The sequence below is a fragment of the Canis lupus genome, unplaced genomic scaffold (assembly GCF_011100685.1).
Source record: "Canis lupus familiaris isolate Mischka breed German Shepherd unplaced genomic scaffold, alternate assembly UU_Cfam_GSD_1.0 chrUn_S1591H1781, whole genome shotgun sequence".
Classification (NCBI taxonomy): Eukaryota; Metazoa; Chordata; class Mammalia; order Carnivora; family Canidae; genus Canis; species Canis lupus.
In genome coordinates, this window is record NW_023330432.1 from 74,396 (window position 1) to 101,586 (window position 27,191).

General features: G+C 47.0%; 1 long non-coding RNA gene across 2 annotated transcripts in view; it reads right to left on the minus strand.

The window, feature by feature from the left end:
* Positions 1 to 3,637: 3,637 nt before the first annotated feature.
* Positions 3,638 to 27,191, minus strand: part of LOC119878409 — a 39,890-nt gene continuing 16,336 nt past the window's right edge. The window contains exons 1-5 of one of the 2 annotated variants that reach the window (XR_005386840.1): positions 25,423 to 25,437; positions 16,201 to 16,337; positions 15,080 to 15,151; positions 13,287 to 14,753; positions 3,638 to 4,246 (exon numbers count right to left, since the gene is read on the minus strand). This is a non-coding gene — a long non-coding RNA (uncharacterized LOC119878409). Of the gene's footprint in view, positions 4,247 to 13,286; positions 14,754 to 15,079; positions 15,152 to 16,200; positions 16,338 to 25,422; positions 25,438 to 27,191 lie in introns of those variants that run through there. The other variant, XR_005386839.1, reaches the window with a different exon arrangement.

The following is a 27,191-nucleotide window of genomic DNA, read 5'->3' on the forward strand; positions in this document are numbered from 1 at the left end:
TCCCGCTCTGTCCTGCTTCTCAAATACTGATTTGCTGTCCCGGGTCATTTGTGGGGGCGGATGGATGTTATGGATTTTTTTTTCCTATTTCTAAGACCTGCCACCATGATTTTGATAGGAATGACATTGAAACTGAGGGTGCCTACAGGAACTGCAGACATTTTCACAAGATGAGGCTCCCACCCCACGAGCCCAGGACGGCCTCCCAGAGCCTGGTATGGCTCAGTGCACAAGTCTTGTGCTCCTTTGGTTCAGTCTCATTATTTATTCTCCTTGATGCTCCTGAGAAGGCCTTCACGTCCTTCCTTTCCTTCCTGAGTGCTCATTGTCGGGACACAGCAAGGCTACTCTGCTCTGTAGGGTCAGTTTGTGTCCGTGACTTTACTGAACTCACTCCTTAGTTCTAACACGTTTTGGTGGAGGCTCCCGGGTTTCCTGTTTCCAGTACCGCATTTTCAGCATATAGCAACAGTGTGACATACCCCTTCCAGGTGTGGAACCTTTGCTGTTTACAGCTTAATGTCCTAGAAAGCTCCACAATAGAATCAAAACTGAGCCCAGGCCAAGGGCAGGAAGCCCCTATTAGAATGAGAACAGAGCTCAATGCCCTTGAATGCCCCATATCAAAATGTAAACAGAACTCGAGGAATTCCTTTAGCCCTTCTGGAGGTCCCTGAGACAAGCCGTTAAAACTAAGCTAAAACCCACCTCGGGGTCCAAGTCCCTGCTCCGCTGTGTCGGGTATACTCGGACAACAGCTCGAGCTTATAAATAAACCGTTGTGTGTTTGCTTCGGTGTGGGCTTCTTGGTGGTTTCTCGGATTCGCAATCTGGGCACAACAGTCTGAGATTAAAAAAAACAAAACCAAAAGCAGCTCGGACATAGGCAGAGTGAAAGCAGGGTTCTGAGAAATGAGCTTGGGGGCTCTTCTGTGGAGGGCTTGCAGACTGGGGGTGGGATGCTCAGCCCCAGACCCAGAGGACCCAGCATCCCCACCAGCATCATGCCAAACAGCGCTGAGTCTCAGGAAGCAGCACAGTGCCACCCGCTGGAGGCAAGAGTCACTGAAACCCACCAGGTCCCTGACCCTGCAGGTGCATCACTTAGGCAGATGTGCACCTGACAATCAGCACCATGGGCCATCCCCAGACCCCGCACAGACCACTCACTGACAAGTTGTCGGACCACAGAGGCTGTAGAGATTCAGCACTGCCTGGAAAGTAGGGTCTAGCTTCCTTTGTAATTTGTGCTTTATTTTCATTTATTTTCTTTGATTCAATTTTATTAATTGCCTTATTTTAATTTTTATGTATGTACCATATATATTTCTTATTTTTACACTCATGGTACTTTAATTGTGTTTGTTATTTTGGGATTTAGAATCTTTTAACAAGGAGGCCAAAATAATCTGGTGTTTTTTTTTGGGGGGTGGTGAGGGAAGTTGTTATTGTTTTTCTTGGTTTTTCTTTTTCTTCCTTCTTTCTTTTCTGGAAAAAATAATGAGATGTAGAAATTCAACTCCATAAAATAACATGAGGTAGTACTCACAGCCAGGAAGTCCATCAATACAAATATATGATGTCTAACTACAGTTTAAAACAATGATTATAAAGATAGCATCTGGGCTAGAAATAGAGCACAAAAGAAAACTAGAGCATCCCTTACTGTAGAAATAAAAGAACTAAAATTTAGTCAGGCCAACGTTAAAAATGCTATAACTGAGATGTAGTCCCAAGTGGAAGCCTTAAAAACAACGAAAGTTATGGACCACAGAGACAGATTTAGGGAACTCAGCCACTTAATAAAACAATAACATTCATGTCATAGGAGACTCAGAAGATGAAGGGAGAGAAAAGGTGGGCCTTGCTCATCCATTAGAAACGACAAATACCCACCATTTGCTTCAACGTGGATGTAACTGGAAGGTATTATGCTGAGTGAAGTAAGTCAATTGGAGAAGGACAAACATTGTATGTTCTCATTCACTTGGGGAATATAAATAATAGTGAAAGGGAATATAGGGGAAGGGAGAAGAAATATGTGGGAAATATCAGAAAGGGAGACAGAACATAAAGACTCCTAACTCTGAGAAAAGAACTAGGGGTGATGGAACGGGAGGAGGGCAGGGGTGGGTGTGAATGTGTGACGGGCACTGAGGGGCGCACTTGACGGGATGAGCACAGAGTGTTATTCTGTATGTGGGCAAATTGAACACCAATAAAAAGTAAATTTATTATTTGAAAGAAAGAAAGAAAGAAAGAAAGAAAAGAAAGAAAGAAAGAAAGAAGAAAGAAAGAAAGAAAGAAAGAAAGAAAGAAAGAAAAAAAAGAAAGAAAGAAAAAAGGAAAGAAAGAAATAGGGGCACCTGGGTGGCTCAGTCAGTTAAGCTTCTGCCTTAAGTCAGATCATGATCCAGGTCCCAAGGAAGGCTTCCAGTTCAGCAGGGAACCTGCTTCTCCCTGTCCATCTGCCCCTCTCATTCATGGTTTTTCTCTCCTCTCTCTCTCTCTCAAATAAATAAATAACATCTTTGAAAAAGAAAAAAAAAACAAACACACAAGGAAGAAAATCTCCCATGTAGAAGAATTTCAAACAACTTGTGCAGACATTCCACCCTCAAGTTGGTGAGCATAGCTTCCCACTCTTACGTGTGGAATACACATAGTAACTACCCTCTACAAAATATATTATGAAAAACTTAAAATAATAATGATAATATAATGATAATAATAATAATAATAGGAAGAAGAAGAAGAAGAAGAAGAAGAAGAAGAAGAAGAAGAAGAAGAATCATCACTTAACTACGGAGAAAGATGACAAACACTACCTCAGCAAGATGATCAGATCGATACCAAGACTGATAAATCATGTTGATAGTATCTATTCTTTATATGATATAATAAAAATGGCAGTATATCTCTGTATATAATCCACAAAAACAGTTCAATCATGAGATAAACAACAGACATGTCTCAACTGAGGGAAATTTTACAAAATACTCTACTTCTCAAAGTGTTCCAGTGCAACAACAACAAGGAAAGGCTGAAAGACTGTCACAATCCAGAGGAGCCTAAGAAAACAGGAGGACAAATGGAATGTGATATGAGGGATGGTAACTTAGCAAAAACTAAGGAAATCTGAATAAAGTATCGTCTTTGGTTAATGCGAATATTTTAATATTGATTCATTAGCTAATATTTGTACCGTACTGATATAAGATATCAATCATTGCAGAAACTGAGTGCAAGTGCATGCAAATGCTCTGTACTATCTTCTCAATTTCCCTGTAAATCTTTGTTTTTTTCCTAATAAATAAGATTTATTTTGAAAATTGACTTAAATGAATCAGGCTCCAAGTGTGAAGACATTTTAAGAATAGTTGAATTAACTTTTGCCTTATTCTTAAAGAGTTCCTTTGATGGAAACAAAGTAAGAATTTTATATTAGAAGGAAAGAAAAACACTTATGAACACGTATAATGCCTCCTCAACCTGAAAAGCAGGAACGATTAATAAATAGCAAAAATCAGATAAAAATAATTCTAGTATAATAGACACCATATTGCAAGTGCATTTAAAATTAGCAATGCATAACATTTATTTCCTTGACATTTGTCTTCCAAAGAGTTCACAGTGTTTCAGTGTCAGTGGAAACAGGGGAAGAATCTCAGGGAAGGATCCTTCACATAATAATAGGACCATTGGTAATAATGTGTCTCAGTTCTTTCCAAATCCATAACGATGCATTTCCTGAGGAGTGACTAAGCTGTGAAGAAAGAGATGAGAAACCCTCATCCCTCTGAATTACTTGTGTCAGAATATTTTAACCATAGTACTACGGATAGTAAATTATCCTTATTAACAGGAAATACATCTCACATTGGAATCTGAGCAATCAGATGGGCAGAGAAAAAAGGCTTTGACTGGCTCTTCATCTTTTAAAGATAAAGGAGAGCTTTTCTATGTACAAAGTCAGTTGTCAAGATAGCCTTAGGGAATGAGTCTGCAGCATCAAATCCCGATGCACAGCCGGTATGCCCGCACCCCAGGTCTTCCTGATCCCAAATCCCTGGGCCTGTCCCCCAACAGACCCTGCCAAGCTGAGGTCATTTTCAATTGCTCTCTCAGGAGCTCTGGGGAAGGGGGAAAGAGCTAGATATGATGGGAGGGGACGCAAGGAGGCCGAGAAAATGAAGGTCTTTCCTCTTTAAGTTCAGGGTTCGAACAGGTCCATCCATCCCAGGCCCTGGTGAAGAAGAGGTAAAATTTACATTACTCCAGTTACAGGAAAAAAAACAAAAGTTTGCAGCTTAATGTCCTAGAAAGCCCCACAATAGAATAAGAACTGAGCCCACCCCAAGGGCTGGAAGCGCCTATTAGAATGAGAACAGAGCTCAATGCCCATGAAGGCCCCATATCAAAATGTATACAGAACTTGAGGAATTACTCCAGCCCTTCTGGAAATCCCTGAGACAAGTCCTAAAAACTAAGCAAAAACCCACCACGAGGTCCAAGTCCCTGCTCCTCTGTGTCGGGTGAACTTGGACGCAAACTCGAGTTTGGAAATCAACCCTTGTGGGTTTGCATCAGTGTCAGCTCCATAGTGGTTTCTCAGATTCACAATCTTGGGCACAACACCCCCATGTCCCCTCCCACCTGGGCTGAAACCTTATCCCCTCCCACCCAGGCTGACACTCAGTCACCTCCCCGCCCACAACAGCTGGGCTCAGGCCCTCACACAGGTGTCACGGGCACGGTGGGCACTCCCGCCATGCCCGGCATCCCAGAGGAAGGAAGGAGGTTTCGGCAGTACACACTCCCATGGTGGCCCCAGGGCTCCCTGCCCAGCACGGCAGCTCGTGAGAAGTCGGGGTCTGTTTCCCTGACGCCTGTTCCTCCTCCCCGGTTTTCCCACAGGAAATGAAGGAGGAGGCCCTGGTCTCCTCCAGGGACATCACGCAGGTAGACTTGGACATCAACAGGACGTTCGGCAGCCACACCATATTTTGGGATGGCTAGGGGGTCGGGTGAGGCTGCTGGGCCAGGGGGATTCGGGGCCCTGAGGGAGGCCCGGGTCCTTCTGGGTAGAGAAAATGGGGCTTCTGAGGCCGGGGGAGCAATAGAAGCCAAAAACACACTGCTCCATGGTAGGATGCTGGGGATGACTCCCGTGCCCACACTCCCGATGCCTCGGGGATGAGGAGGTCAGAAGGATGGGACCTTCAGGTGTTGCCATGGGAGCTGAACACCAAAGGGGAGAGGGAGGGCCCTCTGAGAAGCAGGGGATGGGGTGGGGGACGTGGGGGGAGGAACCGGACCTGGTGGCCAGGCTGCATGGCCGCTGCTGGAGCAGGACAAACATCAATCCCATGAGGGTCAGACGGGTCAGAGTGACACCCACTCTTGATGCTTTATATTATTCTAAATTCTATGCATTTAATTTGAGACAATTTGCAATTTGAAAACATACATAGTATAATGATCCCCAGATAATGCTGCTGGTCCAGCCAGGGCAGGGGCAGGTGTCACTGCAAACCCCAGACTAGTCACCTTTAATTGTAGACGTCTCCTTGTGCATCTTAGAGGTAGGAGATGCCCTGTGTCCGCAGGCCCCCCACGACATCCCCCTCATTCCCCACTCCCACACCATCCCCCTACATCATCATCCCCATTGGCATCCCACCTACACCATCCCCCTCAAACCCACACAGCCCCACACAATCCCCACTCACACTATACCCCAACACCATCACCCCTACACCATCCCCCACACTCCACCACCATCATAATCTTGCCCCCACACCATCCACTACCACACCATCGGCCCTCAGCAAGGACCCGGTGCAGGTGCCCCCTGTGGGACATGCTCAGCCTCCCCGGGTTTCTCTGGATACCCTGCTCCCATCAGAAGCCTGGGTGTCCCATAGAATACCCAGAGGTTACAGGGAGGCGGGAAGACAGGGAACCCCCAACAGGGTGAGTACAGGTGAGTGGTGCAGAGGACCCACTGTGCCCTGCCTCCGCCCACTGTCCCTCATTTAGCGTACACACCCTGCACAGGACACCAGCCCCTAACCCATGGGGATCTGGGCTGGCCTGGCCCTGGGCAATGTGAGGGTTGGTGTGATTTGAGCCTCTGCCCCAGGCCCAACACAAAGACTAATGGGATCCAGCCCTCATGGCCCTGGCCAGCCCTGGATTCTGGCCCTGGGCTGAGCAAGCCCTCTCACAGCTGAATGTTGACTCCTGGACCCTGGGGTAGGATGGTGGGCCCCACCCTCACCCACACCAGGAGGCAGACTCTCCAGGTGCTCGGGTGCCAGGGAGCCTGAGGCCGGGTTCCAGCTGCCCTGTTGGGACCCAGCACAGAAGCCCATGAGCTGCAGGTCCATGTCAGCTCTGCTGTCCTCAGAACCATCTCTCAGACTGAAACCTCAGGACACACGCCCCCACCCAGAGTCCACACATGCTCCCAGGTGGGGGACTCCAGCACCCGCCCCCCAACCCATGTCATTCTTGCCCTCCCCTAAAGGACAGAAAGGGCTCCATCCCCAGGGGAAGGCGTGCACCCTCAGCTCTGAGCCCTTTTGCTGTAGAAAGTCAATAAAGTGTTGTGGTGCAAAAATGCACAGCCAGCCCGTTTCTGTGTCTCCCAGAACACTGTTCACGGGGCATGGAGAGAACCCCAGAGAGGAGGACGGGGTACCACCTAGGTCCCACCAGCCCCTGCAGGGGCGCCGCCAGCAACACCCAGCTGACATCCCAACGTGCCTTCCAATGGACCAGATGTCGGGGTCAAGACGCAACAGACTTTACTGGGACTCAGGCTGCGCCCCGCGGGCCAAGAGGGCCTGGGACAGAGTGACAGCCAGGAAGCCTCAGGTCACCAGGGTCTGTGCAAAGCGACCCGGAGGTCTGTGCTCCCTCTGTCCAGGAGGCTGTGGCTGGCTGGGTGTGGGGCTCTTCCTCCCCTCACTGCATTCCCTTGACTGTGTGCCTGGGGCAGAGAGGGCCTGCAGGGTGGTCAGCATGGCCCTAGAAGGGATGTCAGGACAGTAGGCCTTTGTGTTGTGCCCAACATTGTGAATCTGAGAAACCACTGAGGAGCCAACACCATTGCAAACTCCCAAGGATTTCTTTACAAGCTGGAGCTTGTGTCCAGGTGCACCCGACACAGCAGAGCAGGGACTTGGACCCCGAGACTAAAAGGCGTAGCAGCTTTATAGGGGCCAGTGGCCCATGGGATACGCAGAAAGTTGCACTGTCATGTCAGTTCACACGCAGGTGGCCGATTGAATTACATCTTACCCTATAGTATCCATTTGAGCTGGCCTATTACTTTGGTCGAATCGGCGCACAGATTTGGCGGGCACAAAGCAGGGTTACATTGTTATGAGCTGATTTCTGATTAGGGTGTGTTGAGCAGCCTGACTAGGGTGGGGCAGCGCCTTAAGCAACAATCAGGTCATATCAGGGTCATAGGGGAAGTGGCCGTGTAGCACAAAATGGAATCAGTCCTGCTCTCTGTGCCCAGGAGTAGGAGATTTTTGTTAAATTTCCTGGGTCCCACACTTGCAGCTCATGCACCTGGGCCACCCGCACCAGGTGGACTCAGCCTGCACACCTTGTGGTGCTGGATAACTCACACCAGCATATGGAGGACATCCTCCTCACCCTAGTGAGTAGGGGCTGGGTGAGCATGGGTCTCGGCCTGAAGGCCAGGCAGCATAGCAGACTGAAGAACCCCAGCCCCAGCCCCACCCTGACTCTCACACACAGGCTGCCCCAGGGCTCCCGCAATGGGCAACCGGCTCCTCAGGAGCTCTCCCCAGAGCGGCCCGAAGGTCTGGCTCCCTGCTGGCGAGGCATCGGGGAGAATAGAAGCACCCGGCGCCTGGCGGGACCCACTGCAGGTCATGAGAATGTGGTTGAGCCGGAATTTCCAGCTCAGCTGACCCTCCAGCTGAAAGTCATTGCACCAGCGAGCACAGGGTCGGCCAGGAGACCCCAGCTAGCTGTCCAGATCCAGCACCAGAAATGATGTTGTGCCAACCATTTCGACATTTGGGTGACCCAGCCAGAGGATCCGATAGCTGCACATGATAGCTGCATGTGATAGACACACACACACTCCAAAACCAACAAAAGTCAGAATCCCCCCAATGTTGTCAAAAAGTAGCCGGTTGATTCCATACATGATGCTGTGGTCCCCAAAAGGATACATGGAAGATGCTCCAATCAAAAGATATAGGGTATCAGAGTGGCTTAAAACACAGGATCTGGGATGCCTGGGTGGCTCAAGGGGTTGAGCATCTGCCTTTGACTCAGGCTGTGATCCTGGAGTCTGGGATCGAGTCCCATATGGGGCTCCTGGTGGGGAGTCTGCTTCTCTCTCTCCCTAATTTTCGACCTCTCTCTCTCTCTCATAAATAAAATTGTTATTAAAAAAACAAGATCCACCTGTATGCTGCCTACAAGATGCTCACCTTAGACCTATAGACACCAGCAGATTGATAGTCAGGGGAGGGAAAATCATCTACCACGCTAATGGATATCAAACGAAAGCTGGAGGACCCATACTTATATCAGACAAACGAGATTTGAAACCAAACGCTGGGGGACACCTGGTGGCTCAGTGGTTGAGCATCTGTCTTCAGCTCAGGGTGTGATCCTGGGATCCCAGGATCGAGTCCCACCATCGGACTCCCTTAGGGGAGCATGCCTCTCGCTATGCCTATGTTTCTGCCTCTGCTTCTCTGTGTATCTCTCATGAAAAAATAAATAAAATATGTAAATCTCAAAAAGGAAGAACAAATACTGTAAGAAGAGATGAAGAAGAACATTATTTCATAATTAAAAAGACACTCTATCAAGATCAAACAACTAAATATTTATGCTGCCAACATGGGAGTACCTAAATATAGAAACCAATTAACAACAAACATACAGGAAATCACTGGTAATAATACACTGACAGGGGATTTCAACACCCACTTATGGCAATGGACCGATCGTCTAGCAGAATCAACAAGTGAACAATAGCCTTGACACACTGGACCACAGGAACTCAACAGATATAGTCAGAATATTCGATCCGAAAGCAGAATACACATTCCTTTCAAGTGCACATGGGACATTCTCCAGAACAGATAATATCAAGGCCCACAAAACAGCTCTCAACAGGTACAACAGTTACAAGAAGGTTGATATCACACCCTGTACATTTTTGGACCACAACGCTATGAAACTTGAAGTCGACAGTAAGAAAAAATTTGGACAGACCAAAAATATGTTGGGTTTATGATCATCCTACTAGAGAATGAATGGAGCAACCAGAAAATTAAAGAGGAAATATAAAACAAACGAAAATGAAAACATGTTTCTCCAAACCTCTGGGCTGTACCAAAGGCAGTCCTAAGAGGGAAGTACATAGCAATACAGGCCTACCTCAAGAAACAAGAAGTCTCCAATACACATCGTAACCCTACACCTGAAGGAGCTGAAAAAGAAATAGCAAACATAGCCTAAAGCCTACAGAAGAAGGGAAAAAATAAAAATGAGAGCAGAAATAAACAATATAGGAACAACAAAACAGTAGAATGGAAAAACAAAACTGAGAGGTGGTTCTTTAAAATAATTAATAAAATGGATCAAGCCCTAGCAAGCCTTATCAACGAGAAAAGAGAAAAGACCTAAAAAATAAAATCACAAATGAGAGAAGAGTGATCACAATCAACACCAGAAAAATAAGACAATTATAAGGGAATACTATGAAAGATTATACGCAAACAAACTGGGAGACCTGAAAGAAATGGACAAATCCCTAGAAATGAGCAAACGAGCAGAACTGAAATAGGAAGAAATAGAAAATGTGAACAGACCCATAACTAGCAAAGGAATTGAATCAGCAAGGCACCTGGGTGCCTCAGTGGTTGAGCATCTGCTTTGGCTCAGGTCATGATCCCGGGGTCCTGGGGCATCAAGTCCCACATCAGGCTCCCCGAATGGAGCCTCATTTTCCCTCTGCCTATAACTCTGCCTCTCTGTGTCTCGCATGAATACATAAATAAAATCTTTAAAAAAGAGAACAGATACAAAGATGTGAAAGGACCTAAATAAAATCACAAATGAGAAAAGAGAAATAACAACCAACACTAGAGAAATACAAACGATTATAAGAGAACATTATGAAAAATTATATGCCAGGAACCTAGAACCTGGAAGAAATAGATCAATTCCTGGAAATATATAACATAGCAAAAATGATAAAGGAAGAAATAAGAAACTTGGACAGACAGATAACCAGCTAAGAAATTGAATCTGTAATCAAGAATCTCCCAACAGGAGATGCTTAGATCAATAGAACAGAATGGAAAGCCGAAACAAGATACAAACCTGTAACTCTATGATCCATTAATGGACAACAAGGCAGCAAGGAATATCCAATGTCACAAAGACAGTATCTTCAACATACCCTAACCCTGACCCCAGGATAAGAACAAATGGTGTTGGGAAAACCAGGCAGCCAAATGCAGAAGAATGAAACTGGACCACTTTCTTACTCCATATATATAAAAAAAAATTCAAAATGGATGAAAGACCTAACTGTGAGACCTGAAACCATAGAAGAAGAAAAGATAGGCAGCAAAGTCTTTGACATTGGCCATTGGATGTTCTTTCTAGATATGCCTCTGAGGTGAGGGAAACAAAAGCAAAAATCCTATTGGGACTTTATCAAATTGAAAAGCTTCCGCAAAGTGAAGGAAACAACCAAAGCTAAAAGGCAACATACAAAATGAAAGGAGATATTGATAAACAACACATCCACTAAAGAGTTAGTATGCAAAACACATAAAGCAAATATAAATCTCAAGATCCTAAAAACAAATTATGCAACTGGAGATGGACAGAAAAATGAATGGACTTTCTCTCTGAAAGACTGCCAGATCGGGATCCCTGGGTGGCGCAGCGGTTTAGCGCCTGCCTTTGGCCCAGGGCGCGATCCTGGAGACCCGGGATCGAATCCCACGTCGGGCTCCCAGTGCATGGAGCCTGCTTCTCCCTCTGCCTGTGTCTCTGCCTCTCTCTCTCTCTGTGACTATAATAAATAAATAAAAAATTAAAAAAAAAAAGACTGCCAGATGGCCACCAGACACAAGAAAAGACACTAAGCATCACCCATCATCAAGGAAATGCAAATCAAAACCACAATGATAGTTCACCTGACAGCCGTCATAATGGCTAATATTAACAACACAAGAAAAAACAGGTTTTAGTGAGGCTATGGAGAAGGGGTCGCTCCCTTACACTCCTGGTGGGCATGCGAACAGAAGTAGCCACTGTGGAAAACAGTGTGGAGGGTCCTCTCCCTGGGTGGTGCAGTGGTTTGGTGCCTGTCTTTGGCCCAGGGCATGATCCTGGAGACCTGGGATCGAATCCCACATTGGGCTCCCGGTGCATGGAGCCTGCTTCTCCCTCTGCCTGTGTCTCTGCCTCTCTCTCTGTGACTATCATAAAAAAAATTTTTTAAAAAGTTAAAAATAGAGCTAACCTACGATTCCAAATTTGCAGAGCTAGGTATTTACCCTGAGGACACAAAAGTACTTTAGTAGATTCGAGGGGGACACGCAGCCCAAGGTTTCTAGCAGCGTTATCAACAACAGCCAAACTGTGGATACAGCCTTACATCCATCGGCAGATGAACGGACAGAGACAATGTGGTAAATATACACACTGCGACATCACTGGGTCATCAGAAGGGATGAAATGAAGCCATTTACAATGATGTGGAAGGAGTGGAAAGTAATTATGCTAAATGAACTCAGTCAGAGAAAGACAGATACCAAATACCATACAATTGCATTCACAGGTGAATTTTAAGAAACCAAACAAACTGGCAAAGGGGCTCAGGGGGGATGAGAGAAGCAAGCCAAGATACCCACTCTTAACCACAGAGAATAAACTAATAAATACCAGAGGAAGGTGGGGGGATGGGGAGTCAGGGGATGGGGACAGTGGAGGGCACCTGTGACCAGTACCAGGCGTTGTATCCAAGTGTTGAATCACTAAGTGGTAAACCTGAGACTATATCAGACTGTGTTTACAAACAGGAATTCAAGTAAAACTTTAAAATAATAATTGGTAGTATTGATGAAACATGTGCGCACTAGAGAAAAAATCAGAAAGGCAACTAAAAATCCAAATAAAGAGTATTTAGAGCCACAAATCCCCTCCTTAGCTCAGCTTGAAAGAAGCCTGTCATGTCTATTCTGACCCCATCAGAAGCCTGGATTTTGAGTCTCTGGGGAGGCCACTAATTTGGTGGAGTCAGGCTATCTTTGAACCCAAAACCTAAATAGAGTGCATAAAACTCAACGGCCCAAGATACTAGGAGTCCCAGTGCAGGCACATGCCAGGAACCAAACTCTAACCATACACAGACATAACCCTAACCCTACACTTAATCCTAATGTTAAACTAACCCTTAAACAAGACCCATCACTAATGGACAACCAAACACAAACCCCAAGACCAAAACACATTCAGTGAACCTTCCTGCCAACCCTCACCCTAACTCCTAAACCTATTCGAAACCCTTATCCCTGACCCCTGTCTTAAATCTAACCCTAACCTCTAACCCTAACCTTAACTTAATGTACTCAAATCCTATTCCCAACCTTAACCTGTACCCTAACCCTAACCCTCTAATACTAATCCTATCTCATACCCCAAATGGTACTCTAACCTGTACCCTAAAACTAACTCCTAAACCACTCCCTAAACCTATCTCTTACCCTTTTAAAAAACTGTAACCTGACTCTGACCTGACCCTAATCCCTAACTAAACACTAACCCTAACCCTAGCCCTAACACCTATCCTAAACCTAATCCTCGCCCTAACCCTAAACCTAGCCCTAACTTTTACCCTAACCCCGAACACTTACCCCTAACCCTAACTCACACCCTAAACCCTAACCCTAAATGCAAACCTAAGCCCGAACCCTAACTGTAACCATAACCCTAACCCCACCTCCAAACCTCCTGTCCTAAGCCCTAAAGCCTAAACCCTAAACCTAACTCTAAATCCTGTCACTAACCCTAACCCTGTTCCCTAATCCCTAACCCACATCCTAACTCCTAACCACTGACTCTTACCCTTATCCCTCACCCTAACCTGTAATCCTTAACCATAAGCTTAATCACAAACACCTAACATCTAACCTAAGCCTAACCACCAACTGCCTCCCCTCCCCTGACCCTACCATTCATTCTACCCATTCACTTACCCTGTGGTTCTGAGTAGTCCCTTCTGATGTGGACGTGACCCCCAACAATGCCTCCAGAGTCCTCCAGGGGGTCCTGAGGAAGCAGGGTTCCTGTGAGTGCGGACGTGGCCCCAATTGTTCCTGAGTCATAGTCAGCGGGTCCTGAGGACGTTGGGTCTCCTGTCACTGTGGACTATGCCTCACATCGTCTGGAAGCCTCACAGCAGGTCCTCAGGTGGCCCGGGGCTCCTGTCAACTTGGACATGGCCACACGTCTCCCAGAAAACCCACCACATGTCCTGAGGAGCTGTGGGCTCCTGTCAGCATAGACGCAGCCCCATATTTCCCGAAGCCAAAGTGCATGTCCTGAGGAGGACGGGGGTCCTGTCAGTGTTGAGGTGGCCCAACATTTTCCTCAAGCTTCACCATAAAACCTGAGGATGCTGGGGGCTCCTGTCAGCATAGATGTGGCCCCAAATCTCAAACCTTCACAGTGGGTCCTGAGGAGGCTGGAGACTCCTGTCAGTGTGGATGAGGCACCCACATTTTTCTTAGGCCTCACCACAGGCCCTGACAAGCCTGGGGTCTTCTGTCCGCATGGATGCATCCCATATTTCCCCAAATCAACACCAGGGGTCCTAAGGATTCAGCATCCTGTTGTGTCGATGTGACACAACGTCCTCCCGAAGCATCATCGAGGGTTCTGAGGAGGCCGGGGCTCCTGCCACCATTAATGCGGCCCGCAGCTTCCAGAAACCTCAACTTATGTCCTGAGGTGGCCCAGGGGCTCCTGTCAGTGTGGATGCGGGCCCACATCTTCCTGAAGCCGCCCCATGGGTCCTGAGGAGGCCCAGGGTCTCCTTTCAGCATGGATGTGAGCCCACAATTTCCTGAAGCTGCAGCTCATCAGCGTGGACGTGTCCCCACGTCCTCCTCAGGCCTTCCCAGCACAGGCTGGCTCCTATTAGTGCAGGCAGAGGAGGCCTACTGCACATTCATGTCTCCTGGGTGGGGCCTGGGCTCAGGCGCCCCCTGTGGGATGCTCGGGCGCTGCAGGAGGCGGTGCAGAAGGCAGCGGGCACTCCAGGGGCCACACCTGCCTCCTTCCAGGCTCCTGCTGGGGCCTGTTAGCTTTGGAAACATCTCACTGAAACGGAGCCCAACACCTGGCTTCCCCAGAAATACTTAAGTCAAGGAATTGGAGCCCACAGGACGCGAAATGAAATGTGGACCAGAGTTTTACCACGTCCTGCAAAACCCACTCAACCCTCTTCCACTGTGGGCGGGATTGAGGACTGATTGCAGCCACCCTGGAAACAGTGTGGAGGCTCTGCAGGGTAACTCTATTTGTAACATCCTGAGAACAGCAGGTGAAAGGCCTGAGCTCACTCCGAAGATACAGATGCAGTGCGACTTGGGACACCTGCACCCCAATGTCCACAGCAGCCGGGTCCACAGTAGCCACACTGTGGGAGGAGCCTCGGTGCCCTGTGGCAGATGATGGATAAAAAGGATGGGAGATAGATGATGATCATAGAGAGAGGAATGGAACTCAGCTATCAAAGAGAAGGAAATATTGCCATTTGCAATGACGTGGATAGAACTAGAGGGATCATGTTAAATGAAATAAGTCAGTCAGGAAAGAGAATGACCGTGTGGTGTCACTCATAGGTGGAATTAAAGAAGCAAAGCAGATGAACAACTGTGAAGGGAAGGAAAAACAAATAAGATGAAAACAGTTGCAGGAAATACAGACTCTTAATGATAGGAAACAAACTGATGGTCGTTGGAGGCGGGGAGGTTAACAGGGGCACCTGCATGAAGGAGGTCACGTGATGTCACGAGCACTGCTGTTATCTCCAACTGGTGAATCCCTGATTCTTCCTCTGAAAGTATAATACACTATCCGTTAATTAATTGGGTTTAAATTAAATTAAGTTAAAAAATCAGTTGTATCACAGCACATTTCCTTCTGGACTCTTTGTTTTGCTCCTTCAGCTTATGCCGGAACCACCCCCCATGAGACTGGTTTGCCTAAGGAGGCTCCACGCACCGTCCATGGCCAAGCCCAGGGCTAAAACTCACGACCCCTGAGATCAGTACCGGAGGTGAGGTCAGGAGTCAGATGCTTAACCAACGGAGCCAGCTGGGGGCCCGAGAACCACACTGCTTTATCCTTTGTGTCTGTGACATCGTTTGAAATAGGAAAGTGCTGCGTCCCACTCTCTCCTGCTCCTCCAGTACTGATTTGCTGTCCGGGGTCATTTGTGGGGGCAGATGGATGTTATGGGTTTTTTTTTTTTTGCTACTTCTAAGATATGCCACCATGATTTTGATAGGAATGACTTTGAAACTGAAGGTAGCTTCAGGAACTGTGGACATTTTCACAAGATGAGGCTCCCACCCCTCGAACCCAGGACGGCCTCCCAGAACAGAGCCTTGTATGGCTCAGTGAACAAGTCTTGTGCTCCTATGGTTCAGTCTCACTATTTATTCTCCTTGATGCTCCTGAGAAGGGAGTCACGTCCTTCCTTTCCTTCCTGAGTGCTCATTGTCAGGACACAGCAAGGCTACTCTGCTCTGTAGGGTCAGTTTGTGTCCCGTGACTTTACTGAACTCACTCCTTAGTTCTAACAGGTTTTGGTGGAGGCTCCCGGGTTTCCTGTTTCCAGTACCGCATCTTCAACATATAGGGACAGTGTGACGTCCCCCTTCCAGGTGTGGAACCTTTTCTGTTTACAGCTTAATGTCCTAGAAAGCCCCACAATAGAATCAAAACTGAGCCCAGGCCAAGGGCAAGAAGCCTCTATTAGAATGAGAACAGAGCTCAATGCCCTTGAATGCCCCATATCAAAATGTACACAGAACTTCAGGAATTCCTCTAGCCCTTCTGGAGGTCCCCGAGACAAGCCCTTAAACCTACGCAAAAACTCACCTCGGGGTCGAAGTCCCTGCTCCGCACTGTCAGGTATACTTGGACACAAGCTCGAGCTTGTAAATAAACCCTCATGTGTTTGCTTCGGTGTGGGCTTCTCCATGGTTTTTCGGATTCGCAATCTTGGGCACAACAGTCTGAGATAAAAAAACAAAACCAAAAGCAGCTCGGACGCGGGCAAAGTGAAAGCAGGTTTCTGAGAGATGCGCTTGGGGGGCTCCTCTGTGAAGGGCTTGCAGACTGGGGGGTAGGATGCTTAGCCCCAGGACCAGAGGACCCAGTGTCCCCTCCCAAATCACACCAAACAGCGCCAATCTCAGGGAGCACCAGTGCGCCACCTGCTGGAGGCCAGAGGCGCTGAAGACCACCCCACCCCTGACCCCGCAGGTTCATCTCCCAGGCAGATGTGCACCTGACAATCAGCACCATGGGCCATCCCCAGACCACACACAGACCATTCGCTGCCACCAAGTTGTCAGACCCAAGAGGCTGCAGAGCTTCAGCGCTGCCTGGAAAGAAGGGTCTAGCTTCCTTTGTATTTTGTGCTTTATTTTCATTTATTTTCTTTGATTCTATTTTATTAATTGCCTTATTTTATTTTTTATGTATGTACCTTATATATTTTTTATTTTTACTTTCATGGAACATTAATTGTGTTTGTTATTTTGGGATTTAGAATCTTTTTACAAGGAGGCCAAAATAATCTACTGGTTTTATTGGGGGAGGGCAGTTGTTATTGTTTTTCTTGGTTTTTCTTTTTCTTCGTACTTTCTTTTCTGGAAAATAAATGAGATCGAGAAATTCACCTCTATAAAATAACATGAGGTAGTATTCACAGCCAGGAAGTCCATCACAACAAATATATGATGTCTAAATACAGTTTAAAACAATGATTATAAAGATAGCAGCTGGGCTAGAAAAGAGCACAGAGGAAAACTAGAGAATCCCTTACTGTAGAAATAAAAGAACTAAAATTTAGTCAGGCCTATGTTAAAAATGGTATAACTGAGATGCAGTCCCAAGTGGAAGCCTTAAAAACAACGAAAGTTATGGATCACAGAGGCAGATTTAGGGAACTCAGTCACTTATTAAAACAATAACATTCATATCATAGGAGAATCAGAAGATGAAGGGAGAGAAAAAGTGGGCCTTACTCATCCAATAGAAACAACAAATACTCACCATTGCTTCAATGTGGATGTAACTGGAAGGTATTATGCTGAGTGAAGTAAGTCAATCAGAGAAGGACAAACATTGTATGTTCTCATTCACTTGGGGAATATAAATAATAGTGAAAGGGAATATAGGAGAAGGGAGAAGAAATGTGTGGGAAATATCAGAAAGGGAGACAGAACATAAAGACTCCTAACTCTAGGAAACTAACTAGGGGTGATGGAAGGGAAGGAGGTCAGGGATCTGTATGAATGGATGACGGGCACTGAGGGGGGCACTTGACGGGATGAGCACTGAGTGTTATTCTGTATGTTGTCAAATTGAACACCAATAAAAAGTGAATATATTATTTAAAAAAAAAGAAAGAGGGAAAGAAAGAAATAGTGGCACCTTGGTGGCTCAGTCAGTTAAGCTTCTGCCTTAAGTCAGATCATGATCCAGGTCCTAAGGAAGGCTCCCTGTTTAGCAGGGAACCTGCTTCTCCCTCTCCCTCTGCCCCTATCACTCATGGTTTTTCTCTCCTCTCTCTCTCAAATAAATAAATAACATCTTTGAAAAAGAAACTAAAAAAAACAAAGCCACAAGAAGAGAAATCTCCCATGTAGGAGAATTTCAAACAATTTGAGCCGACATTCCACCCTCAAGTTTATGAGCATAGCTTCCCACTCTTATGTGTGGAATACATATAGTAACTTCCTTCTACAAAATATATTATGAAAAACTTAAAATAGTAATGATAATATAATAAAATAATAATAATAATAATAATAATAAGAAGAAGAAGAAGAAGAAGAAGAAGAAGAAGGAGAAGAAGAAGAATCACTTAACTACGGAGAAAGATGAAAACACTACGTCAGCAAGATGATCAGATCGATACCAAGACTGATAAATCATGTTGATAGTATCTATCCTTTATATGATATAATGAAAATGGCAGTATATCTCTGTATATAATCCACAAAAACAGTTCAATCATGAGATAAACGACAGACATGTTTCAACTGAGGGAAATTTTCAAAATACTCTACTTCTCAAAGTATTCCAGTGCAACAACAAGGAAAGGCTGAAAGACTGTCACAATCCAGAGGAGCCTAAGAAAACAGGAGGACAAATGGAATGTGATATGAGGGATGGTAACTTAGCAAAAACTAAGGAAATCTGAATAAAGTATGGTCCTTGGTTAATGCGAATATTTTAATATTGATTCATTAGCTAATATTTGTACCATACTGATATAAGATATCAATAATTGGAGAAATTGAGTGCAAGTGCATGCGAATGCTCTGTACTATCTTCTCAATTTCCCTATAAATCTTTCTCTTTTTTCCTAATAAATAAGATTTATTTTGAAAATTGACTTAAATGAATCAGGCTCCAAGTGTGAAGACATTTTAAGAATAGTTAAATTAACTTTTGCCTTATTCTTAGACTTCCTTCGATGGGAAGAAAGTAATAATTTTGTATCAGAAGGAAAGAAAAACACTTATGAACACGTATAATGCCTCCTCAACCTGAAAAGCAGGAATGATTAATAAATAGCAAAAATCAGATAAAAAATACTTCTATTATAATAGACACCATATTGCAAGGGCATTTAAAATTAGGAGTGCATAACACTTATTTCCTCGACATTTGTCTTCCAAAGAGTTCAAAGTGTTTCAGTGTCAGTTGAAACAGGGGAAGAATCTCAGGGAAGAATCCTTCACATAATAATAGGACCACTGGTAATAATATATCTCAGTTCTTTCCAAATCCATAAAGATGCAATTCCTGAGGAGTGACTGAGCTGTGAAGAAAGAGATGAGAAACCCTCATCCCTCTGAATTACTTGTGTCAGAATATTTTAACCATAGTACTACAGATAGTAGTAAATTATCCTTATTAACAGGAAATACGTCTCAGATTGGAATCTGAGCAATCAGAAGGGTAGAGAAATAACACTTTGAATCACTCTTCATCTTATAAAGAGAAAGGACAGCTTTTTTATGTACAAAGTCAGTTGTCAAGATACCCTTAGGGAAAAAGAGTCTGCAGCATGGAATCCTGCTGCACAGCTGGGACGCCCGTGCCCCAGTCTTCCTGATCCCAAATCCCTGGTCCTGTCCCCCACACATGCTGCCAGGCTGAGGTCATTAACAATTGCTCTCTTAGGAGCTCCGGGGAAGGGGGAAGGAGCTAGATAGGATGGGAAGGGACACAAGGAGGCCAAGAAAATGAAGGCCTTTCCACTTTAAGTTCAGCGTTCGAACACGTCCAGCCATCCCAGGCCCCCGTGAAGAAGAGATGAAATTTACATTACTTCAGTTACAGGAAAAAAACAAAAGTTTACAGCTTAATGCCTTGGAAAGCCCCACAGTAGAATAAGAACAGAGCCCATGCCAAGGGCTGGAAGCGCCTATTAGAATGAGAACAGAGCTCAATGCCCTTGAAGGCCCCATATCAAAATGTAAACACAACTTGAGGAATTGCTCCAGCCCTTTTGGAGGTCCCCGAGGCAAGCCCTTAAAAGCAAACCACCTTGGGGTCCAAGTCCCTGCTCTGCTGTGTCGGGTGTACTTGGACGCAGGCTCGAGTTTGGAAACCAACCCTTGTGTGTTTGCATTAGTGTCAGCTCCATAGTGGTTTCTCGGATTCACAATCTTGGGCACAACACACGCATGTCCCCTCCCACCTGGGCTGAACCACTATCCCCTCCCATCCAGGCTGACACTCAGTCACCTCCCCACCCACAACAGCTGGGCACAGGCCCTCACACAGGTGTCACGGGCACGGTGGACACTTTCGCCATGCCTGGCCTCCCAGAGGAAGGAAAGAGGTTTCAGCAGGACACACTCCCATGGTGGCCCCAGGGCTCTCTGCCCAGCACAGCAGCTCGTGACAGGTTGGGGTCTGTGTCCCTGACGCCTGCTCCTCCTCCCTGGGTTTCCCACAGGAAATGAAGGAGGAGGCCCTGGTCTCCGCCAGGGACATCTTGGAGGTAGACTTGGACGTCAACAGGATGTTCGGCAGCCGCACCATATTTTGGGATGGCTAGGGGGTCGGGTGAGGCTGCTGGGCCAGGGGTCTTCGGGACACCAAGGGTGGCCCGGGGCCTTCTGGGTAGGGAAAACGGGGCTACTGAGGCCGGGGGAGCAATAGCAGCCAACAACACACTGCTCCATGGTAGGATACTGGGGCTGACACCCGTGCCCACACTCCCGGTGCCTCGGGGATGAGGAAGCCACTAGGATGGGGCCTCCAGGGGTAGCCATGAGAGCTGAAGACCAAAGAGGAGAGGGACGGCTCCCTGAGAAGCAGGGGATGGGGTTGGGGATGTGGGGGGCAGGAACCGGACCTGGGAGCCAGGCTGCATAGCCGCGGCTGGAGCAGGACCACATCGATCCCATGAGGGTCTGACGGGTCAGAGTGACACCCACTCTCGGTGCTTTATGTTATTCTAAATTTTATGCATTTAATTTGAGACAATTTGCAATTTGAAAGCATATATAGTAAAATGACCCCGAGATAATGCCCCCGGTCCAGCCAGGGCCCTGCACTGACCACACGGAGCCCCAGGGGCAGGTGTCACTGCAAACCCCAGACTAGTCGCCTTTAACTGTAGATGTCTCCTTAGCATCATAGAGGAAGGAGATTTCCTGTGTCCACAGGCCCCCCACGACATCCCCCACATTCCCCACTCTCACACCATCCTCCTACATCATCATCCCCAATGGTATCCCACCTATACATCCCCTCACACTCACACAGCCCCACACAATCCGCACTCACACTATACCCCAACACCATCACCCCTACACAATCCCCCACAATCCACCACAATCATACCCCTGCCCCCACACCATCCACCACCACACCATTGGCCCCCAGCAATGACCCGATGCAGGTACCCCCTGTGGGACAAGCTCAGCCTCCCAGGGGTTCTCTGGACACCCTAATCCCATCAGAAGCCCGGGTGTCCCATAGAGTACTCAGGGGTTGCAGGCAGGAGGGAAGACAGGAAGCCCCCGACAGGGTGGGTGCAGGTGAGTGGTGCAGAGGACCCACTGTGCCCTGACTACGCCCACTGTCCCTCAATTAGGGCGGCAAACACTGCACAGGACACCAGCTCCTAACCCATGGGGATCTGTGCCGGCCTGGCCCTGGGCTCTGTGAGGGGTGGGTGATTTGAGCCCCCACCATAGGCCCAACACAAAGACTAATGGGATCCAGCCCACACAGCCCTGGCTAGCCCTGGATTCTGGCCCCGGGCTGAGCCAGCCCTCTCACAGCTGGATGTTGCCTCCTGGGGCCTAGGGTAGGATGGTGGGCCCCCCCTGCACCCACACTAGGAGGCTGGCTCCTACAGGTGCTGGGGCCCCAGGGAGCCCGAGGCTGGGGTCCAGCTGCCCTGCTGAGACCCAGCGCAGAAGCCCATGAGCTGCAGGTCCAGGTCAGCTCTACTGTCCTCAGAACCGTCTCTCAGACTGAAACCTCAGGACACACGCCCCCACCCAGAGTGCACACATGCTTCCAGGTGGGGGACTCCAGCATCCGTCCCCAACCCATGTCATTCTTGCCCTTCCCTAAAGGACAGAAAGGGCTCCATCCCCAGGGGAAGGCGTGCACCCTCGGCTCTGAGCCCATTTACTGTAGAAAGTCAATAAAGTCTTGTGGTGTGAAAATGCACAGCCAGCCCGCTTCTGTGTCTCCCAGAACACTGTTCACGGGGCATGGAGAGACCCCCAGAGAGGAGGAGGGGGTACCACCTAGGCCCCACCAGCCCCTGCAGGGGCGCCGCCAGGAACACCCAGCTGACGTCCCCACGTGCCTTCCACGGGTGGCCAGATGCCGGGGTCAGGACCCAACAGACTTTACTGGGACTCAGGCTGTGCCCCGCGGGCCAGGAGGGCCTGGGACAGAGTGACACCAGGAAGCCTCAGGTCACCAGGGTCTATGCAAAGCGACCCAGAGGTCTGTGCTCCCTCTTTCCAGGAGGCCGTGGCTGGCCGGGTACGGGGCACTTCCTCCCCTCCCCGCATCCCTGTGCCTGTGTGCCTGGGGCAGAGAGGGCCTGCTGGGCAGTCAGCATGGTCCTAGAAGGGATGTTAGGACAGTAGGCCTTTGAGTTGTGCCCAAGATTGTGAATCCGAGAAACCACTGAGGAGCCAACACCGATGCAAACTCCCAAGGGTTCCTTACAATCTGGAGCTTGTGTCCTAGTGCACCCGACACAGCGGAGCAGGGATTTGGACCCTGAGACTAAGAGGCGTAGCAGCTTTATAGGGGCCATTGGCCCATGGGATACACAGAAAGTTGCACAGTCGTGTCGGTCCACATGCAGGTGGCCGATTGAATTACACCTTACCCTATAGGATCCACTTGACCTGGCCTATTTCTTTGGTCAGAATCGGCGTGCAGTTTTGGCGGGCACAAAGCAGGGTTACATTGTTATGAGCCGATTTATGATTACGGTGTGCCCAGCGGCTTGACTGGGTTGGGGCAACGCCTTAAGACATAAGCAGGTCATGTGGGGGTCATAGGGGAGGTGGCGGTTGTAGCACAAAATGGAATCAGTCCTGCTCTGCTTGTCCAGGGGTAGGGGATTTTTGATAAATTTCCTGGGCCCCACACTTGCAGATCATGCACCTGGGCCACCCTCACCAGGTGGACTCACTGTGCACACCTTGTGGTGCTGGATCTCTCACACCAGTGTGTAGAGGGCACCCTCCTCACCCTAGTGAGTAGGGGCTGGGTGAGCATGGGGCTTGGCCTGAAGGCCAGGCAGCACAGAGGACCGAGGAACACCAGCCCCATCACCACCCCTACTCCCACACACAGGCTGCCCCATGGCTCCCCGTAATGGGCACCCGGCACCTCTGGAGATCCCCCCAGGGTGGCCCCGAGGTCCGGCTCCCTGCTGGAGAGGCATCGGGGAGAAGAGAAGCAGGCGGCACTCGGGGAGACCCACTGCCGGACATGGGATTGTGGCCGAGCCAGACCTTCCACCTCAGCTGACCCTCTGGCTGAAATTCACCTCAGGAGCGAGCCCTGGGTCAGCCAGGAGAGCCCAGCTAGCCACCCAGCATCAGCACCAGAAATGATGTTGTACCAACCATTTCGGCATTTGGGTGACCCAGCCGGAAGATCTGATAGCTGCATGTGATAGCTTCATGTGATAGACACACACACACCCCACAACCAACAAAAGTCAGAATCCCCCCAATGTTGTCAAACAGCAGCTGGATGGTTACATACACGACGCCGTGGTCCCCAATAGGATACCTGGAAGATGCTATAAACCATGACTGCAGAGGTGCTGGAGGCACGGAGATGTGCCTGCTGTGTTCCAAAAAGGAGCGCAGAGGGGCAGGAAGCATCCTACGGGGGGGGGGGGCCCTCCTAGGAAAGGACACCAGGTCCCTGTGAAGGCCATGGATGGTGAAATCATTCCTCTTCTATTTCAGCTTCTGCTTTTCCTACTAAATGCCATTTTCCACAATCATAATAGCAAAAATTTATTTTATGTTTTTATATTTCTTTTTATTGGAGTCCAATTTGTATGAATTCTTGCTTCAGCAAGGGTGTCATTCAGGATAGAAAGAGAGAGAAAGATTTTCCCAGACAGGCAAAGTATAAAGGAGTTCATGACCACTAAATCAGTCCAGTAAGGAATTTTCAGAGGGACCATTCTAGTGGGGGAAAAAAGAGACCAAAAGCAACAAAGACTAGAAAGGACCAGAGAACGTCACCAGAAACACCAACTCTACTGGTAACACAAAGGCACAAAGTTCATATTTTGAATAAGCACTCTGAATGCTGATACTAAATGCTCCAATCAAAAGATATAGGGTATCAGAGTGCCTTAAAAAACAGGATCCGGGATGCCTGGGTGGCTCAGGGTTTGAGCCTCTGCCTTTGAATCAGGATGTGATCCTAGAGTCTGGGATCGAGTCCCATATTGGGCTCCTGGTGGGAAGCCTGCTTCTCTCTTGGCCTAATTTTCTGCCCTCTCTCTCTCTCTCTCTCTCTCTCTCTCATGCTCTCAAAAATAAAATCGTTATTAAAAAAACAAGGTCCATAGGTATGCTGCCTACTAGATGCTCACCTTAGACCTATAGACACCAGCAGATTGAAAGTCAGGGATGGAAAATCATCTATCACGCTAATGGTTATGAAAAGAAAGCTGGAGGACCAATGCTTATATTAGAAAAACTAGATTTGAAACCAAACCCTGGGGGACACCTGGTGGCTCAGTGGTTGAGCATCTGCCTTCGGCTCAGGGTGTGTTCCTGGGATCCCAGGATCGAGTCCCACATCGGCATCCCTTTGGGGAGCCTTTCTCTCCCTCTGCCTATGTTTCTGCCTCTGCTTCTCTGTGTATCTCTCATGAATAAATAAATTAAATATTCAATCTCAAAAAAGAAAGAACAAATACTGTAAGAAGTGATGAAGAAGGGCATTATTTCATAGTTAAAAAGACTCTCTATCAGGATCAAACAACTAAATATTTATGCTGCCAACATGGGAGTACCTAAATATGGAAAACAATTACCAACAAACGTACAGGAACTCACTGATAATAATACAATGACAGGGGATTTTAACACCCACCCACTTATGGCAATGGACCGATTGTCTATGCAGGAAATCAACAGGGGAACAATAGCCTTGACACACTGGACCACAGGGACCCAACAGATATAGTCTGAACATTTCTTCCTAAAGCAGAATACACATTCCTTTCAAGTGCACATGGGACATTCTCCAGAACAGATCATATCATAGGCCACAAATCAGCCCTCAACAGGTACAACAGGTTCAAGAAGGTTGATATCACACCCTGTATATTTTTGACCACGATGCTATGAAACTCGAAGTCGACAGTAAGAAAAAATTTGGACAGACCAAAAATACGTGGAGATTATGAACATCCTACTAGAGAATGAATGGAGCAACCAGGAAATTAAAGAGGAAATTTAAAACAAATGAAAATGAAAACATGTTTCTCCAAACCTCTGGGATGTAGCAAAGGCAGTCCAAAGAGGGAAGTACATAGCAATACAGGCTTACCTCAGGAAACAAGAAGTCTGGGATCCCTGGATGGCGCAGCGGTTTGGCGCCTGCCTTTGGCCCAGGGCGCGATCCTGGAGACCCGGGAACGAATCCCACATCGGGCTCTTGGTGCATGTAGCCTCCTTCTCCCTCTGCCTATGTCTCTGCCTCTCTCTCTCTCTGTGACTATCATAAATAAATAAAAATTAAATAAAATGTTTTAAAAAAAAGGAAACAAGAAGTCTCTAATACACAACCTAACCCTACACCTAAAGGAGCTGGAAAAGGCATAGCAAACAAAGCCTAAAGCCTACAGAAGAAGGGAAAAAATTAAGATGAGAGCAGAAATAAACAATACAGAAATAAAAAAAACAGTAGAATGGAATAACGAAACTAAGAACCGGTTCTTCAAAATAATTAATAAAATGGATCAAGCCCTATCCAGCCTTATGAACGAGAAAAGAGAAAAGACCTAAATAAATAAAATCACAAATGAGAGAAGAGTGATCACAATCAACACCAGAAAAATAAGACAATTATAAGGGAATACTATGAAAGAATATACGTTAACAAACTGGGAGACCTGGAAGAAATGGACAAATCCCTAGAAATGTGCAAATGAGCAAAACTGAAATAGGAAGAAATAGAAAATGTGAACATACCCATAACTAGCAAAGGAATTGAATCAGCAAGGCACCTGGGTGCCTCAGTGGTTGAGCATGTGCTTTGGCTCAGGTCATGATCCCGGGGTCCTGGGGAATCAAGTCCCACATCAGGCTCCCCGCATGGAGCCTCATGTTCCCTGTGCCTATACCTCTGCATCTCTGTGTCTCGCATGAATACATAAATAAAATCTTTAAAAAAGAAAAAAGATAAAAAGATGAGAAAGGACCCAAATAAAATCAGAAATGAGAAAAGAGAAATAAAAACCAACACTAGAGAAATACAAAAGATTATAAGAGAATATGATGAAAAATTATATGCCAGCAACCTAGAACCTGGAAGAAATAGATCAATTCCTAGAAATATATAACATAGCAAAAATTAAAAATGAAGAAATAAGAAATTTGAACAGACAGTTAACCAGCAAAGAAATTGAATCAGCAATCAGGGTTCTCCCAACAGGAGATGCTTAGATCAATAGAACAGAATGGAAAGCCAAAACAAGATACAAACATGTATCTATGACCCATAATGGACAACAAGGCAGGAAGGAATATCCAATGGCAGAAAGACAGTCTCTTCAACAAACCCTAACCCTGACTGCAGGATAAGAACAAATGGTGTTGGGAAAACCAGGCAGCCACATGCAGAAGAATGAAACTGGACCACTTTCTTACACCATATATATAAAAAATAAATTCAAAATGGATGAAAGACCTAAATGTGAGACCAAAAAACATATAAAGAAGAAAAGATAGGCAGCAATGACTTTGACATTGGCCATTGGATCTTCTTTCTAGATATGCCTCTGAGGTGAGGGAAACAAAAGCAAAAATCCTATTGGGACTTCATCAAATTGAAAAGCTTCTGCAAAGTGAAGGAAACAACCAAAGCTAAAAGGCAACATACAGGAGGAGGGGCAAGATGGCGGAAGAGTAGGGTCCCCAAGTCACCTGTCCCCTCCAAATTACCTAGATAACCTTCAAATCATCCTGAAAATCTTCGAATTCTGCCTGAGATTTAAAGACAGACCAGCTGGAATGCTACAGTGAGAAAAGTTCGCGCTTCTATCAAAGGTAGGATGACTGGGGGAAAAAGAAATAAAGAAACAAAAGGCATCCAAG